Source organism: Talpa europaea (genome assembly GCF_964194135.1).
Source record: "Talpa europaea genome assembly, chromosome: 13".
Taxonomy (NCBI): domain Eukaryota; kingdom Metazoa; phylum Chordata; class Mammalia; order Eulipotyphla; family Talpidae; genus Talpa; species Talpa europaea.
In genome coordinates, this window is record NC_140080.1 from 44860848 (window position 1) to 44876957 (window position 16110).

Consider the following 16110-nt stretch of genomic DNA (forward strand, 5'->3'; position numbering starts at 1 on the left):
TTCCATTAAGATCTGGAACAAGACAAGGATGTCCACTCTCACCACTGCTTTTCAATATAATATTGGAAGCCCTAGTCATTGTACTTTTGATTGCATTTCCCTGATTACAAGTGATGTTGAATATTTTTTCATATGCTTGTTGGCCATTTGTATTTCCTCTTTAGAGAAGTTTCTTTTTAGTTCTTCTGCCCGTTTTTTGACTGGATTAGTAACTTGGTTTTTGTTGAATCTCATCATCAGCTCTTTGTAGATTTTTGTGATCAGTCCTTTATCATTAGTGGCATGTGCAAAAGTTTTCTCCCAATAGGAGGGAGTACAAAACAAGTCCACACATCAAACTTAAATAGGATACTTTAAAGCCACCACTTAAGAAATTTAGACATTTTATTTTTTTTAATTTTTTTAAAGATTAATTTATTTATTTATACATACAAGCACTGGGTACAGTCAAAAGTGTGGGAGAGTGAGAGAATTCACCAGAGCCAGAGCAGGGAGCAGAGCAGGCAGAAGGACTGAGGTACACTGCTGAGGGGAGCTTTGGGCGGCAGGAGAGGCCTGCACGCCATGTGGGACCCTCTGCCGGTGGCCGGGCAGCAGCTGGGAATTGAACTGGCACTGCAGAGGATGCAGGCGGCTTCGTAACCCAGCGCCCAACCGCTGCGCCACCGGGGAAGCCCAATTTAGACATTTTAAATACAAATAAGAGAGTATTTAAATTCCATATCAATGAGTTAATATCCTTTCAAAAATATAAAATAATATCAAATAAAATCTATTGAAAAGGAGTAATGGAAACATAATATACAAAAACAATAACAGTTCTTTGAAAATCTGAGTAATATTGAAAAACCTCTTGTAAAATGTTAAGAAATAAAAGAAAAGATTGAAGTAACCATTGTCAACGATGAATAAATATGACAGAATAATAACAGCACCCCAATTAATTATGAGATATATTTACATATTCTAGCACACAAATTCATGCTACCAGGATTCACATTCAAAACTGTATATAATAATAGCATTATCTGCACTGGTAGAATCTGAAGATAGCATGCATATTTATCAACAAGATGTATGAATAAAATATAGTATAGTCAGGAAATTAAATCCTATTAAGCTAAAAAAAAAAAAAACAAAAACCATGATGCAACAACTTAGGTGAATTTTTTAAATGTAATAAACCATTCCAAAAGCAATTAATAAAGGAATATAAACAACATAATCTAATCATTTAAAACAAATTGACATACATGAGCAGGTAATGATCTATAAATATTTCATCAATACATGAGCAGGTAATGATCTATAAATTTAAAAAATGATATAAAAGAAGTGAACTTACTGTCTGTAACTCATGTTTAATGAAAATACAAGGACTTCCAGGCACTAGGGAGATTTTTAGTCTAGATGTAGGGATGTGCAATTGTTGATACCTTTAAAATACTCTAGAAAATGTACCCTTAAAACCTTTAAATTCTTTTCAATGTCATTCTTCTCCACAAAAGCTTATTTTAGAATGTATACAATGAGTGGAAGAAGATAGAATACTAGTGAACAGCATGCTTTGCACTACTTTTCAATAAAATTCTATCTCAATTAAGGTGTCAGTTGGAAATGCTGGAAAGAGGAGAATGGGGGAAGATTTTTAGGAAGATTTTTCAGAAATCTGAGTGCTTCTTTATGAAAGTAAGGTATTACCACACTTCTCACTTGGAAATATGCAGTTACTTTTTTTTCATTTTTTTAAAGATTTATTTATTCATGCATACAAGAACAGGGGTACAGGCCAGATGTGCAGGAGGTTGAAAGGATTCACCAGAGACAGAGCGGGGAGCAGAACAGGCAGACTGACTAAAATACACAGCTGAAGGGAGCAGCAGGCAAGACAGGAGTAGTCTGCCCCACCATGGGGGTATTTCCCCAGCTGTCCAGGATCAAACCCATGCTGCAGAAGCTGTGGACAGTTTCACAGCACTGCGCTCAACTGCCTGCACCACCAGAGAGGCCCATGTGCAGTTACTTTTTATTAGGTACTTTTGTCTCTATCCTTGCCCTCTTCCAATATCTCCAATTATTCTAATTCACAGAAAATATTGCAAAATTAATATAACTTATTTATGCAGTTAACATGACTTTAATTATATATGAATAAATTGTGTATGAACATATAGTCCTTCTAGATTTAGAATAATTGGAAATTATATGAGGGCAAGCAAATTTGTATGTGTAATTAATAATTATGTTAAAATTTTAATTATAGTGAAATATAGATATATATGCTCACTCCTGCACTGATCATTCTAAGTTATAGTTATTCGAAAATTTATATGTACTGCTTCCTGAAATTTCCACTGGCTTTTTTATACACCTGTCTGTTCACATATTGACTCTCATTGTGAAATATTATTTTGTCTTTTATGTATCAGTGCTCAAAGCAGGAGTTCTCTCCTCGATGTTACATGGCTTTCTGGGTGGAAAAATTCAATAATTATTCTGAACAGGAGCCCATGTTTGTATAATTTTCTCGTCCAATAGAAAATAAACTCCTTGAGTTAAGGGATTATTTCTGTTAACTGTTATAGCCCCTTGTGAACTGCACAGCATCTGTGACATAGAAGGCAATCCATAGAGGTTAAATAAATGGTTAAATGATTCAACAGTCTAGGATGATTTGCACTTGCAAAGATCTTGCAAATAACTATCTTAATTATATTAAATCAAAGAATATTGGGTAAAACACATATGAAGTTTTATGCAAGATGGTTTTGTAGTTACCTTAAATTCATATGTGGAATTGTGTAAATGAAAATATAAGATCAGAAATATAAATTATCTCATCATAGTTGATTGTTTTAATATGAAACTTTATTCATTTCAACAGTTATGAAGCACCTCCCAGACACAATGTCTACACTGACACCTGAATGTCCATGATGAACCAGAGTTGTGTCCAAGCCATTTTCCTCCAGTCACATGTGAAAGGGAGTAAAAATGATCCAGAACCTTTGAGAGTCTAGACTGTGCGGCATGAATGTATTAAACATATTTATTTATATGCCACTAGTTTTATTTTACTAATAAAAAAACTAAGGTCATGGTAGGATAATTTGTTCATTAGAGTTGCTGAGTAGCCAAGCTGGCAGTCTCTCTGACCCTACACATTCTCTCCTACCTCCACAAATTGAAGGCAAACAAGAAGCACAGAAGACATTGAGGAAAGAAGAGAACTTCCAGTTAAGAAAAAGTGTGATAGGCTATAATTCATATTATTATGTACTTATTACTCAAAGACCTTGATTAAGACATTTGTTTTCCCCATCTCAAAAGAGATGTAAGGAAACTTCAAAAGCTAGAGCAAGTTCACAAATGTCACATAGTCTTCAGAATTAAAATAGCAGATCCAGGACTAAAGCTAAATACCCCAATGTATTGGTGAATTCAAGTCAGGATTTTAAATTTTATTTGTATTTTTTGTGCTCTACAATGACAAAAAGATGAAACAAACACATAGTAAAAATACATAAAATCTATGGAAATATAACACATTACCTATTTACATCAGCAATGCAATAATATAACCTACTATGGTTTAATTAACCTTTCATGTGTATCGCCTACTTGAGCAGTTTTTTTTCTGTTATGTATGTCCTTGAATGAATGAATTTCTAAAACAAATATTTTACTTACCTTTAGGAAAGTTTTTCTTACTTTTTAGGTGTTTCTTTTTTTCCTGATTGATGGTGCTATTTCCAAATTCAGAAAAATCCCTTTCATGCATTGCAGGGATAATTGTTAATGAGAAACAAAAATACGCAGTTGACATGCTAGGTAAAGAAAATAAGCAGTCTATGGAAATACAGCAGGCATTGGAACCTCTGGTGTTCATTCTTTTGATTGCAAACAAGACAAAATCAGGAATTCTTACATATTAATCAAAGAAAATGCATTTTTCCTAATTATTCATGCTATAGAAATACTGTATACATTAATTATTTTGTTCATGAAAATAATATGTGTTCTGGGCCTCCCTGGTGGCGCAAGGGGTTAAGCACTGCACTAAGAAGTAATCCGCAGCCTCTGCAGCACGATTTCAATCCCCAGCCGGCCAGGGAGCTACTGCATGGTGCAGCAGAACTCTCCTGTAGCGCCCTCTGCTCCCCTCAGCAGTGTATTTCAGTCAGTCTGCTTGTTCTGTTTCCCACTCTGCTTCTGGTGGGTCCTCTCACCCCCATGCCTCTGGCCTACACCCCAGCTCTTGTATGCATAAATAAATAAATCTTGAAAAAAAAAAGAAAGTAATATGTGATCTGATTCTACTTAGTAGACAGCTATTCTCTATATAACAAACAACAGGGGAAGTAATGGCTGAATAAAAGGTCAAAATCTTTTTGATTGTTTGCTTGCTTTTTTTATTCCATTTCAAAAGGTGAAGCTAAGATTAAGACTCATTAAATTTTCAAGACTGTTACACTTATTCTAAATATGGCAGACAATCTTCTGCAATAGAATAAAACAAATTATCAAATCACTTTTATTTGTAGATTTTTGATCTATGAAATTAGATGAACCTATTAATTATCTCTCTAGAATTTTAATGTGCATTGTTCCAGGTAGCTTTGACTACTAAATAATATTGAAAAATAGAATTAATACTATGAATCTCATTTTCAACATTTTGGAAAAATATGTTCATCTATTCTTACTGAAATGCAACAGCATACATTAAAACCCAGTGACTGCACTTGAAATAAAACTGAAGAAGAGAAGCAAAAGAAAACTCAGTATTCCTTCATGGTTCTTTTGGGATGTGATGACTCCACAGTAAAACCGGTTTTAAGGTTAAGCTATTTACAATCAAGTTTCATGCTAAAACAGCCAATTATGATGAGACATATTATGATGAGTAAGAAATGTGGAGGGGGTGGGCCTCCCAGGTGGCGCAGCGGTTGACCGCTGGGTTGCGATGCTGCCCGCAGCCTCCGCGGCACCGGTTCGATCCCTGGCTGCTCCCCGGCCACCCGAGGAGGGTCCCACATGGCACGCAGACCTCTCCTGCCACCCGCTGCTCCCCTCAGCAGTGTACTTCAGTCCTTCTGCCTGCTCTGCTCCCCGCTCTGGCTCTGGTGAATTCCCTCACCCTCCCGCACTTCTGACTGTACCCAGTGCATGTATAAACAAAAACAAAACAAAAAAAACAAAAAAACAAATAAATAAATAAATAAAAACATGCTTCTATAAAAAAAAAAGAAAAAAAAGAAATGTGGAGGGGAAATGCCACATGCATGCAAGAGGAAAGATATGGGTGGACTCAGTGCTAGGGATTTTGGATCTAACAGATAAGTGAGGAAGGAAATAGGGGAGAGGGATGATAGAAAAAGGAAAATAGATATTGTCATTCCCAGAATTCCCATTTATTAATTTTCTTAAGCTTAGCCCTGATTGCATTACATTCCTCATAACCTTGTGACATCTTTGTTGCAAAGGCTGTAGATGAGGAGGTTCAGCACAGGGGTAATGATGGTGTAAAAGTCTGATGCCACCATGTCTTTCTCAGCTGTGTGATAGGAACTGGGAAGCATGTAGGTGTAGATGGCAGCACCAAAGAAAAGCAGCACTATAATCATCTAGGAGGATCAGGTGGCAAATACCTTCCTGAAACCTTTGGCAGAATTCATTCTGAAGATGAGTTGCAAAATAAAGGCATATGAGCTTGAAATGACTGTGATGAGGATGAAGAGCATCAAAACACAGCATATGTACATAAACATCTTTAATGGGAAATGTCAGAGCCGGAGAGCTTCAACAGGGCAGGCATCTCACAGAAGAAACACAATATTTTCCTGGACTGACAGAAGGAGAAATTCATAGTGATGGGGCTGAGCAACGAGTCATCAAATATTCCTAGAAAACAGCAACCAGACACCAGGCATTCGCAGACCACCTGGTTCATCAATGGGGGGGGGTAATGGAAAGGTCTGCAAATAGCAACATATCTGTCATAAGCCATAGCAGTCAAAAAGAAAAACTCAGCTCCTGCTAGAGTCAGGTAAAAGAACATTTGGATCCCACAGCCTGCAGGGGAAATTGTATGATCTCCCATTACCATGCCTACAAGCATCTTGGGCACAGTAACAGATATGTACATGAGGTCCATGAGGGAGAGCTGGCTGATAAAGAAGTACATAGGGGTATGAAGATGGGTCTCCATGTGGATCAAGAGGATGAGGAAGGCATTCCCAGTTAGGGCCATCAAGAAAAAGATGAAAGTCACAGAATAGAAAATAGCCACATGCTTGATTTACCAAAGAGCCCCACAAGGATGAAATCAGTGTTTGATGTTTGATTCTATGAAGTTTGATTCCTTATGTACATGCTCTAGGTTATAGCTCTCATCTGAAAAAGAAAATAAAGTCAGTTTATTGACCTCTTATATGCACATGATTTTCTTAACTTTTTAATAAGGCATTTGCATCATTTAAGTCCTATTTAGTTTTCCCAAAAATGAGAATATAAAAGGACTAAAGCCATGGGGTAGTAAGGAAGTTAAAGTAGTAAATACACATTAGATATATAATCCAATGCTTATTTAGAAAAACAGCAAAATTCCCCCCTCTATAAATTAGCAGTTTCACTCAGCAACTGCTTTGCCTGAATGTTTTGGTTTTTAATTTCTCCAGTTGAACTGCTTCAATCATGCTTGCCACATCGCCTTAAAAGGAAAATATTAACTCAATTCTCACTACACTTTTTGGCACAGTAGCAAATCCAGGACTCTGATGGAAGTCACAACTGATACTAATTGCAGTATTACTATCTAATGTTAGTAATATAATTCAACTGAAGTTCTCTGAAAGCTTGAAATTTTATTAGACCTATGCTACGGTAATATACCTCCTTTGTTCCTCCTCCCTCACTACAGCATGCCAATTTAGTCAACTGTTGTGTGATGGTGCTCCATAAGCAGAACTATCAGGGACATCAGAGAAGACAGAACCAACCTGTCTGGGGACAGCAGCTCAGGGTGCAGACATGGTATAAGGCAGGAGGTCAGCAGTGCACTGGCTAGTTCTCCTCACAACCCCAAAGCAAAGTCTAAGCTATGTAATGCACTGACTTTCATTCAGAGAAATGATTTTTATAAGTTACAGAAATAAAGTATGCAAATGCCCTAAATGCCAAAGATTTAGTTGAAAAATGAGTAAAATAATAGATTTTTTCATTTTTTTGGTGATATTTACCCCCAAAAATGCCAAAAATATTAGATAGTCCATGAATGAACGGAGTTAAAGAGACTGGATGGTGCAGTTGGGCTGATAGTACACAAAGCTGCAACCCTACATTCCAGACTAAAGATCTTTCCATTCTTTCATTTCAATTTAATTAGAAAACTAGCAAAATTATCCTCTCTATAAATCAGCAACTTTGCTCAGCAAATGCTTTGTTTTAGTACTTTAGTTTTTGATTTCTATATTCCCATTTCTTGAGTCATGCTTGACACATAATTGTCCTAAAATCATGTAAGTGTAAGTGAGTGTTAAGTTCTAAATTATAGAAAGTTCAAAAGCCCCATGACTGAGTAAGGTATTTAATTGTCAGATTGCTGCACCCCAGGTTAAAGAAATATGCTGAAGAAAAACCACATATTAACTGAGACACATGGAAATTCAAGGCAAAATAAAATGTGTTATACCTAATGTTGGAGGTGGGTAAGCAGAAGGGCCTTGACCCGAGTCCCTAAGGCATGTGAAAATGCATGTGTCTCGGAGGAAAACCTCTGAGTGACAGGATTTGGTGTTGAGAGTCTGGAAAGTGACCTGCGTGGAGTCAGGCTTCTACATCTCCACAGTCTGAGAATAACAAAATGGAGAGACCCTGTACAGTGAGAAGAAGGGCCTTGACCCAAATCTTTAAGGCATGTGAAAACACATGCATCTCGGAAGAAAACCTCTGGGTGACAGGACTTGGTGTTGAAAGCCTGGAAGTGACCTGCATACATCTCCACAGTTTGAGAATAACAAAAATAATGAGTGAACTTCCCAGGCTCTGGCTAGGGGGCAATAAGATTATGTGCGTGAGAACTAACCCCCATGCCCTACTGTCTGAAGTAAATAGATAATAGTAAGAAAATAGACTAATCATTCATACATGTTATCATTATATGGTATGCTTTGATGTTACACCTGCTGCAATTAAAATAGTATATAATGAGCACTAAGACAATAAAGATTTACTGCATGCTGGACATGACAGTCCCCCATGTCTGATTTCCCTCACCGTAGTGTCCCAGGTTCAGACTAAGTAGAAGTCCACAACCTAAGGCAAAAAAAAAAAAAAGAATAATTCAGAAATCTAAAGTCAGAATTACTTCAGAGGTAGTGACAAAAACTAGGTGTCTTTACTCCTCATTTTGCACCATAAAAAAAAAAAAAAAACTGAAGAGACATGCTAACAAGTCCCATTCCAGAAAAATACAAACACGCATTGTAGAGTGCATACCTTTTTTTTCCACCTTTTCCTCTCAACAGGTTATTCCTGAGTCACACCAACCTAGTAAAGTTGCTTTAATCATTGCAAAGTGGGCAATGTGGTTTAAATTCAGGAGCCAAAGTAGGGAAGTTACATCATCAATATTTTCACATTAGGTAACTAAGGTGACTCTCAGTCCTTAAACACTTTGCAGAGTTGAACCAGCACAAAACTAACAAAACTGGGGAATGCAGGAAATATTTTCAATTTTCCTCATTTATTCAATTACTCACACTTGTCATGAACTATTCTCCGGAGTTTCTACCTTCTCTACGATTCTCTCAGAACTTACCGTTTTTGTTTTTCTAGTTGTCTTTTGTTAGTTATATGTAGCTCCAATCACAATATACATAGGCATGGAATTTGCTTTATGTAGTGCAGCTATCAAAAAGTAATTCCACTTTTTTCATGAGCATATTATATAAATTTCTTTAATTTTAAAGCTATATTTTCTTATTTAAAGTAATATTTTCCTATTTGATATTTATTTAGAATGATGCCTTTATGTAAATAAAAATATGAATTTTCATATAGACAGTAACATGCAGAACATAAACACAAGAATAAGAAAATGAACCCAGAACTGGCTTAAAATAGTATTTTCTTCCTCTCACACATTGCATAACTGAACACTGTGTATGTGCCAGTGAACCACGTAATGATTGCATCAGGTACTTTACAATATAGTAAGTATATGAATACTTCAGGATGGGCATTGTACCTGCAGTTCACATTCTTTCTCTAAGCCACATGGTCAATCTAAAAGCTCATTTGAGGTTCATATGAAACGTTTGTTTCTTTATTGTGTATCTAAGTTCATTATCATGGTCCCCAAAATTCAGAGAAATCTGTATTTGAAATTGAACCAATAAGTCGACTTTCTTATTCCATTTCCTTTCTTATTTCCATGTGGCTGAGACATCATGGAAAAGGCCTAGTGGCAACAGTTGGACTATTATAAATAAAAAATACATTTGGCTTAAATTATAAGACAACTATACATGTTACCTTTGATTCTATGTAATCTTCAGTACCTAGAGGAGAATATTCTTCTGAGATTTTTCAGGAGCTTTCTGGGAAATCACAGAACTAGTTTAAGATCCAAAGACTACACTGTTACTAGTTTCAGGTCTTACATCTGAGTCTTTAACCCATATTGAATTTATTTCTGTGTACAGTGTGATATGGTGGTCTACATTCCTTCTTTAACTTGTGTCTACCATTTGTTAAAGGGACTTCCCCTTAACCATTTTTAACTTTTAGCTCCTTTGTTATAATTTAATTGTCCATATAATTGTTCATTTATTTATTTCTCAATCTCTTTCATTGGTGTGTGTATGTATTTTTATCCAAATGCCATACTGTTTTGATTGCTACAGCTTTGTCTTACAGTTTATAGTTTGGGAATTCATATATCCATTCTTCTTTTATGTCAGAATAGCTTTGGGTATCAAGGATATTTTATGGCTACCTACAAGTTTCAGTAAGGATTCCCGTATTTCCTTGAATAATGTCATTGAGATTTTGATAATGATTTCATTGTATCTGTAAATTGCTTTAAGTAAGGTATGGCTTCTTCCAGTCTGTTAGCATTTTTCCTTGTGTGTGTTTTTCACTCTTTTGAAAGTATCTTAAACCTATCATTGTACAGGTTGTTTACTGCCTTTGTTAAGTTTATTTCTAGATATTTCATTATCATTGGTGCAACTGCAAATGGGAACAAAATATAAGCAAACACTATCGAAATATTTTTGGAGACTTTACTCCAACAATAGGGAACTAAAGCAAAAATAAACAAATGGGACTACATAGAAAATAAACAGCTTCTACATAGCAAAATAAACTATTACAAAATTAAAAGACAACCTTTGACTTCACCCACAACATGGCAGAATATAGAGGTTTAGATCACTCTTTCACCTAACCATAGTTAAAAAGAAAATAAAACTACATTAAAATTAGCTTGAAAGAAGATCTGGAAGTTCTTTGATAGAGACTGAGGACTTTCCAGAGGTTTTTCATTGAGTTTAGTAACTTGCTAGAGGGAAAGTGAATTAAGAGGTGAAGATCAGGCATAGTGAATATTACAAGAAAAGCTTTACAGAAAAGGAGTGGTACACTCAGTTAGATTATATAACATAAGAATAATGAGTCGTCCAAAAGATTAAAAATGAGAGAAGAGAGGGGAGACTCATTCAAAAATTACAGATGAGAATTTCCTGAACCTAAGAAAAGGGATAAACATTGATGTCCAGGAAGAGAAAGAATGAAGTGAAAGATAAAGAAAAAGCAATTAAAGACTGACAGATAATAAAAGAAAGTGACTTACAAAAGAATCCTCATCAGTTTCTTGTCATATTTCTCAGAAGTTACTTTTCAGGTCAGAAAAGAGTGGAATGAAATTTTCACAATCCTAAAGGACAAAACCCCTAGCCAATAATATTCCAGCTAACAGAATATTATTCAAATATGAAGCTTTTTTATCACTGAAATAAAAGTTTTCCCAGAAAAAAGCTAATGGAATTTATCTGTTCTACAAGAAAACATGAAGGGATTCTTCAATAAGAGCAAAAAACAACCTTGAGCAAAGAGGTGATAACAATATGGAATACGAAAATAAAAAATTAATAAGAAACTAGACAACACTAAATGAGGGAAGAAAATATTAGAACAATTCAATAGCAGCTTATAAATGAATTTTTAACACATGAAAATTTTGATATCTCCCTCATGGTAATCAAAAAGAAAAATTCTAGAATAAAAACACAGAAAAATAAGGGGGAGGAGGGATGGAAAGAACAACCAGGGAAGGCCATGCAAATGAAAAGCCACAGAAAAAGAAATTAAAAAAGAAACAAGAGAAGGACAAAACATTTTGAAACAACCTATTAATTGTAAAGGAATAAGGCATTTTTAAGTTCAAAAATAAAATCATTCTTTGTTCCTACGGTCTCCAGATGAAAAAAAATCTCAAATTAAGAAAAAGTCTCAAGTGGAAAACAAATACAAGATTAAACTGGAGTATGTGATTTTCCATACAAAGACTTTCTAAAGCCTTTAATGTCATGCATGAAAATCTCTATAATAGTGTTTCTGTGGATCTCACAAGCATTTTACTATAGCATTTACAGGGGCCCAATGTCGATAAGCATTTATCATAAATAAATTTCTCTTTAGAGCCTCCCCAGTGGCGCAGTGGGTTGAGTGCAGCACTGTGAAGCTGTCCGCAGCCTCTGCAGTGCCGGTTTGATTTCCAGCTGGCCAGAGTGATTCCCACATGGTGCAGCAGACCTATCCTGCCTTGTCTGCTGCTCCCCTCAGCAGTGTATTTCAATCAATCTGCCTGTTCTGCTTTCCACGCTGTCTCTGGTGAATCCTCTCACCCACCCTGCCTCTGGCCTGTACCCCAGCTATTGCATAAATAAATAAAAATAAATAAATAGATTTCTCTTTATGCCCTTTATATAATAGTTTATTGACCCCAATAAAATTGCTTAAAAAACTCACATAAGAAATATGAGAATTTATATAATGGAAATGTTCCCGACTTGACTCAAAAGCAACAGAGAAGCTCTGTACTCCAATTATTTTATGAACAACAGAAAACGTACTGGAGATGAAGACTACTTAATTGCAAATAAAGTGTTATTACAGAAAAGGAAGAATGATCCAGGATGTGACTAAAATCTGGGAGAGTTGAGTTTAATTGGACAAGGCCAAAATGTGTAGAGAATTATTCCCAGAGAGAAGTAGTGGACCCTAACAAAGAGAATGATAACATGCATTTATTTGTATTACATATGCTAAAATGTAGTTTTATTTTATGTGTTCTGATCCTTTCGTATCGGAGGTTTGCTGACCACCCCTCTCACAGTTAGCTAATACCTAGAGTTAGCTCATACCTACCTATGAATGCACCACTCACATGCACTAACCACCCCATACGCCTACTATCTTTATCAGGCTCTCACATCCCAGGCTATTTTCCATCTGCCCTAATTATCCTTAACAGTTATTATACAATGCTATATCCCAGAAATGATTGAAATTATCCAAATTAACCAGTTCTGAAACTATTTACCGTGACTTGTCCATTTCAAGCCATGGAAAACAGCACAAAGGCTTTTGTCCTTCCTTCCTCCACCCCCTTGATCAACCCGGTGTTTCCATGTCGCCCTGCTTGGTGCAGCATGCTCTTGCGTGAGTATAAGAACTGTTTTCAATCACAGTCAACTTCTGATCTTGACCTCACCATGTCTGAATAATAGAACCTATAGTTAAAATATATGGACCAATATAGTGGTCTATTATCTCTTGTATTTCCCCTTTTTTAATGGGCATGTATATTATACTGCATAAGCAGCTTTCCTGCATATGGATTATTCGAATGTGTGTGTGCGTGCACACGTGTGCATGTGTGTGCGTGCACAGAAGGGATCTCTCTCTTCCTCTTTCTCCAATTCCTCCTCCACCTCTTCCTTCTCCCCTCCCTCCCTTCTTTTCCCTTCCCTCCTTCCTTCCTTCCCTTGTTGCTCCTTCTTCTCTTTCTCCTCCTTCTTTTTCTTTTCCCTTCCCAGTGTGGCTAGAGGTTTATATCAATTTGATTAAATTGCTTAAAAACTAACTTTTTTTTTTATTTTTACAGTTCACCTACTTCTCTACTTTTTTTAATTGCTGTAGAACTGCATTATAGCAATGTATGTTTCAGGTGTCCATCACTCAAAGTCATTATGAGAATATACAACATTAAATTTACTCCTAAAATCCAATTCTGGGGCCTCCCCGGTGGCGCAGCGGTTGAGCGCTGGGTTGTGAAGCTGCCCGCAGCCTCTGCAGCGCCAGTTAGATCCCAGGCTGCTCCCCGGCCACAGGAGGAGGGTCCCACATGGCACGCAGACCTCTCCTGCCATCCGCTGCTCCCCTCAGCAGTGTACTTCGTTCCTTCTGCCTGCTCTGCTCCCCGCTCTGGCCCTGGTGAATTCTCTCACCCTCCCATGCTTCTGACTGTACCCAGTGGTTGTATAAATAAATAAATAAATCTTTAAAAAAATTCCAATTATGATTTTGCCATTTTTAAAGATTTATTTATTTGTTTATTTATATATTTTAAAGATTTATTTGTTTATTTATACAAGAACCAGGGTACAGGTCAGATGTGCAGGAGTTTGAGAGGATTCACCAGAGACAGAGTGAGGAATAGGACAAGCGGATCTACTGAAATACACTGCTGAGGGGAGCAGCAGGCCAGTCAGGAGAGGTCTGCTGCGCCATGTGGGTTGCTCCTTGGATGGGGCTGCAGAATTCTTGCTGCTGTGGCTGTGAATAGCTTCATAGGTTGCATCTTAACCACTTGCACCACCAAGGAGGCCCTGAATCTGCCACTTTTGAATAGTGCTAGAAATCTAATGCTAAATCAAAACCAGCTTTAAAAATTAGTTTCCTTATCAAGAAAATGACATTAGTGTGTGGGGGGGTGCAAATTATAAAAGATAGCGGGATTATTGCTGTTATCAAAAATAAGCAAAACTCACCTAAAGAAAAAGAAGATGTAAGAAATAGGCAAATGGTAATGAACTCTGAATTTCCATATTTAGCTATAGAAGATATGAAATTTCACTCTCTACCTGCATTCTTTTGCCTACATGTGAATAATATTTTTATGGTGATGATTTTATTTGCTGTTTTTATTTTATTTATTTATTTTACATTGTTGTTCATTTTTGTATAATGTTTGATTCCTCTCCTCAGGTATAATCCCCATAAAATTCCCACCATCAAATCACCCATGAGCCTTCACCATAGTCTCTTGTGCTCTTCTCTCTCCTGTTTAGATCCTTCTCCATCTCCCTCTTCTGCCATATATCTTGGATTTATAGTTTGACTGCTAGTTTTGTCTTTCATTTCCTGACCCCTTGTTAGTATCTTCTGCTCACAAAGTGTGCAAGTAATTTAGGGGTGGTGGCCAACCTCTGGCCATATCTACAAGTGCTATTATTACACAAAATTCATGTGAGTCCTCTTTGTAGTTAAACACTTCATTCTCCCCAACTCCCTCAAAACCACTGATGATGTATCTCATAGGTATGGTTTTGCCTTTCATAAATTGTCATATAAATGGAACTGTACAATATGTATCATTTGGATCTGACTTCTTTCACTTAGCAAAAATGTATTTTAAGATGCAACCTGGAGGGGTTGGGTGGGCCTCCCTTGTGGCACAGGGGTTGAGGACACAGCGCTGTCAGGCTTTCACCAGCCACTGCAGCCTGAGTTCGATCCTCGGCCAGGGAGAATGCCACATGGTGCAGCAGACCTCTCCTGTCTGTCTCGCTGCTCCCCTCAGCAGTGTATTTCAGTCAATCTGCCTGTTCTGTTCCCCGCTCTGTCTCTGGTGAACCTCTCACCCCACCTGCAGTTCTGGCCTATACCCCAGCTCTTGTATGCATAAATAAATAAATCTTTTTTAAAACATGATGCAACCTCCTTGTTCCCTTGTTGTATGAATCAACAAGTAGCTTATTCCTTCTTATCATTGAATAGTATTTCAGTATATGAATATAGCACAGCCTATTCATTCACATATCTTTTGAAATATATTTGATTGCTTCACTTTGATTATAAATAAATATACTACAAAGACTTGTGTGCATATTAAATTGTGGCAATTTGGCTTAATTATGCAGCAATGACTAATAATCTACTTTTGATAATTTTCTTAAATGGTCTTCTTGTTTTGTCATCTTGTAATGGAGTAGAGTTAATCATTTGAAAAGTCCACTTAGCAAAATAAAGGATGGATTCTTTTGGGGGTAAGAGAAAACCATGTGGTTCCATTACATCCTTTAGGCCTTATTTGCAAGACAATCTGAATATTATGCCTTAATAAATTGTTATTTTTGAATGATATATCAATATTTTTCATAAATCATCATTGGTATGAGTTTACTTATCTAAACTAGAGGTTAAAATAAACTCACAATGTTAAATCCACCACAATGATGCATGTAATATAGTATATAACCACATGACATCGTGCATTATTGTAACAATATACAAGTAACTATGGGTGTGATATACACACATCCAGGAAAATGGTGAGTGATAGAGAATAGGAAAAGTACTAGGGCGATAAGCAGTCATTTTTATTTTATTTCTCTCTGATTTTTTTTTGAAAAGTGATACTTATACTTTATTAAATGATCTTATTTATATATTAGTAAAGCATTTTAAGGGGGCATTCTTGTGATGATAGCAGTTTTGGAAGTGTAATAACAAGAAAATTGAAATGTAACCTGTCAGATTTAGGTATAAATTTGTAATATCAGAATTTGTTTTTATTTTTTTAAAGATTTATACATTTATTTATACAAGCACTGGGTACAGTAGAAGCACAGGAGGGTGAGAGAATTTACCAGAGCCAGAGCAGGGAACAGAACAGGCAGACTGATCAAATACACTGTTGAGGGGAACAGAGGGCATGTCAGGAGAGGTCTACATGCCATGTGGGACCCTCGTCTGGCAGCCGGGGATCAAACCGGTGCTGCAGAGGCTGCAGGCAGCTTCACAGCCCAGCGCTCAATT

At 36.6% G+C, this 16110-nt stretch overlaps 1 protein-coding gene across 1 annotated transcript in view; it reads right to left on the minus strand.

The window, feature by feature from the left end:
- LOC311183313 (uncharacterized protein) overlaps positions 1 to 16110 on the minus strand; it is a gene marked incomplete at both ends in the record, with an annotated part of 44125 nt that overhangs the window by 26693 nt on the left and 1322 nt on the right. The window lies entirely within an intron of this gene.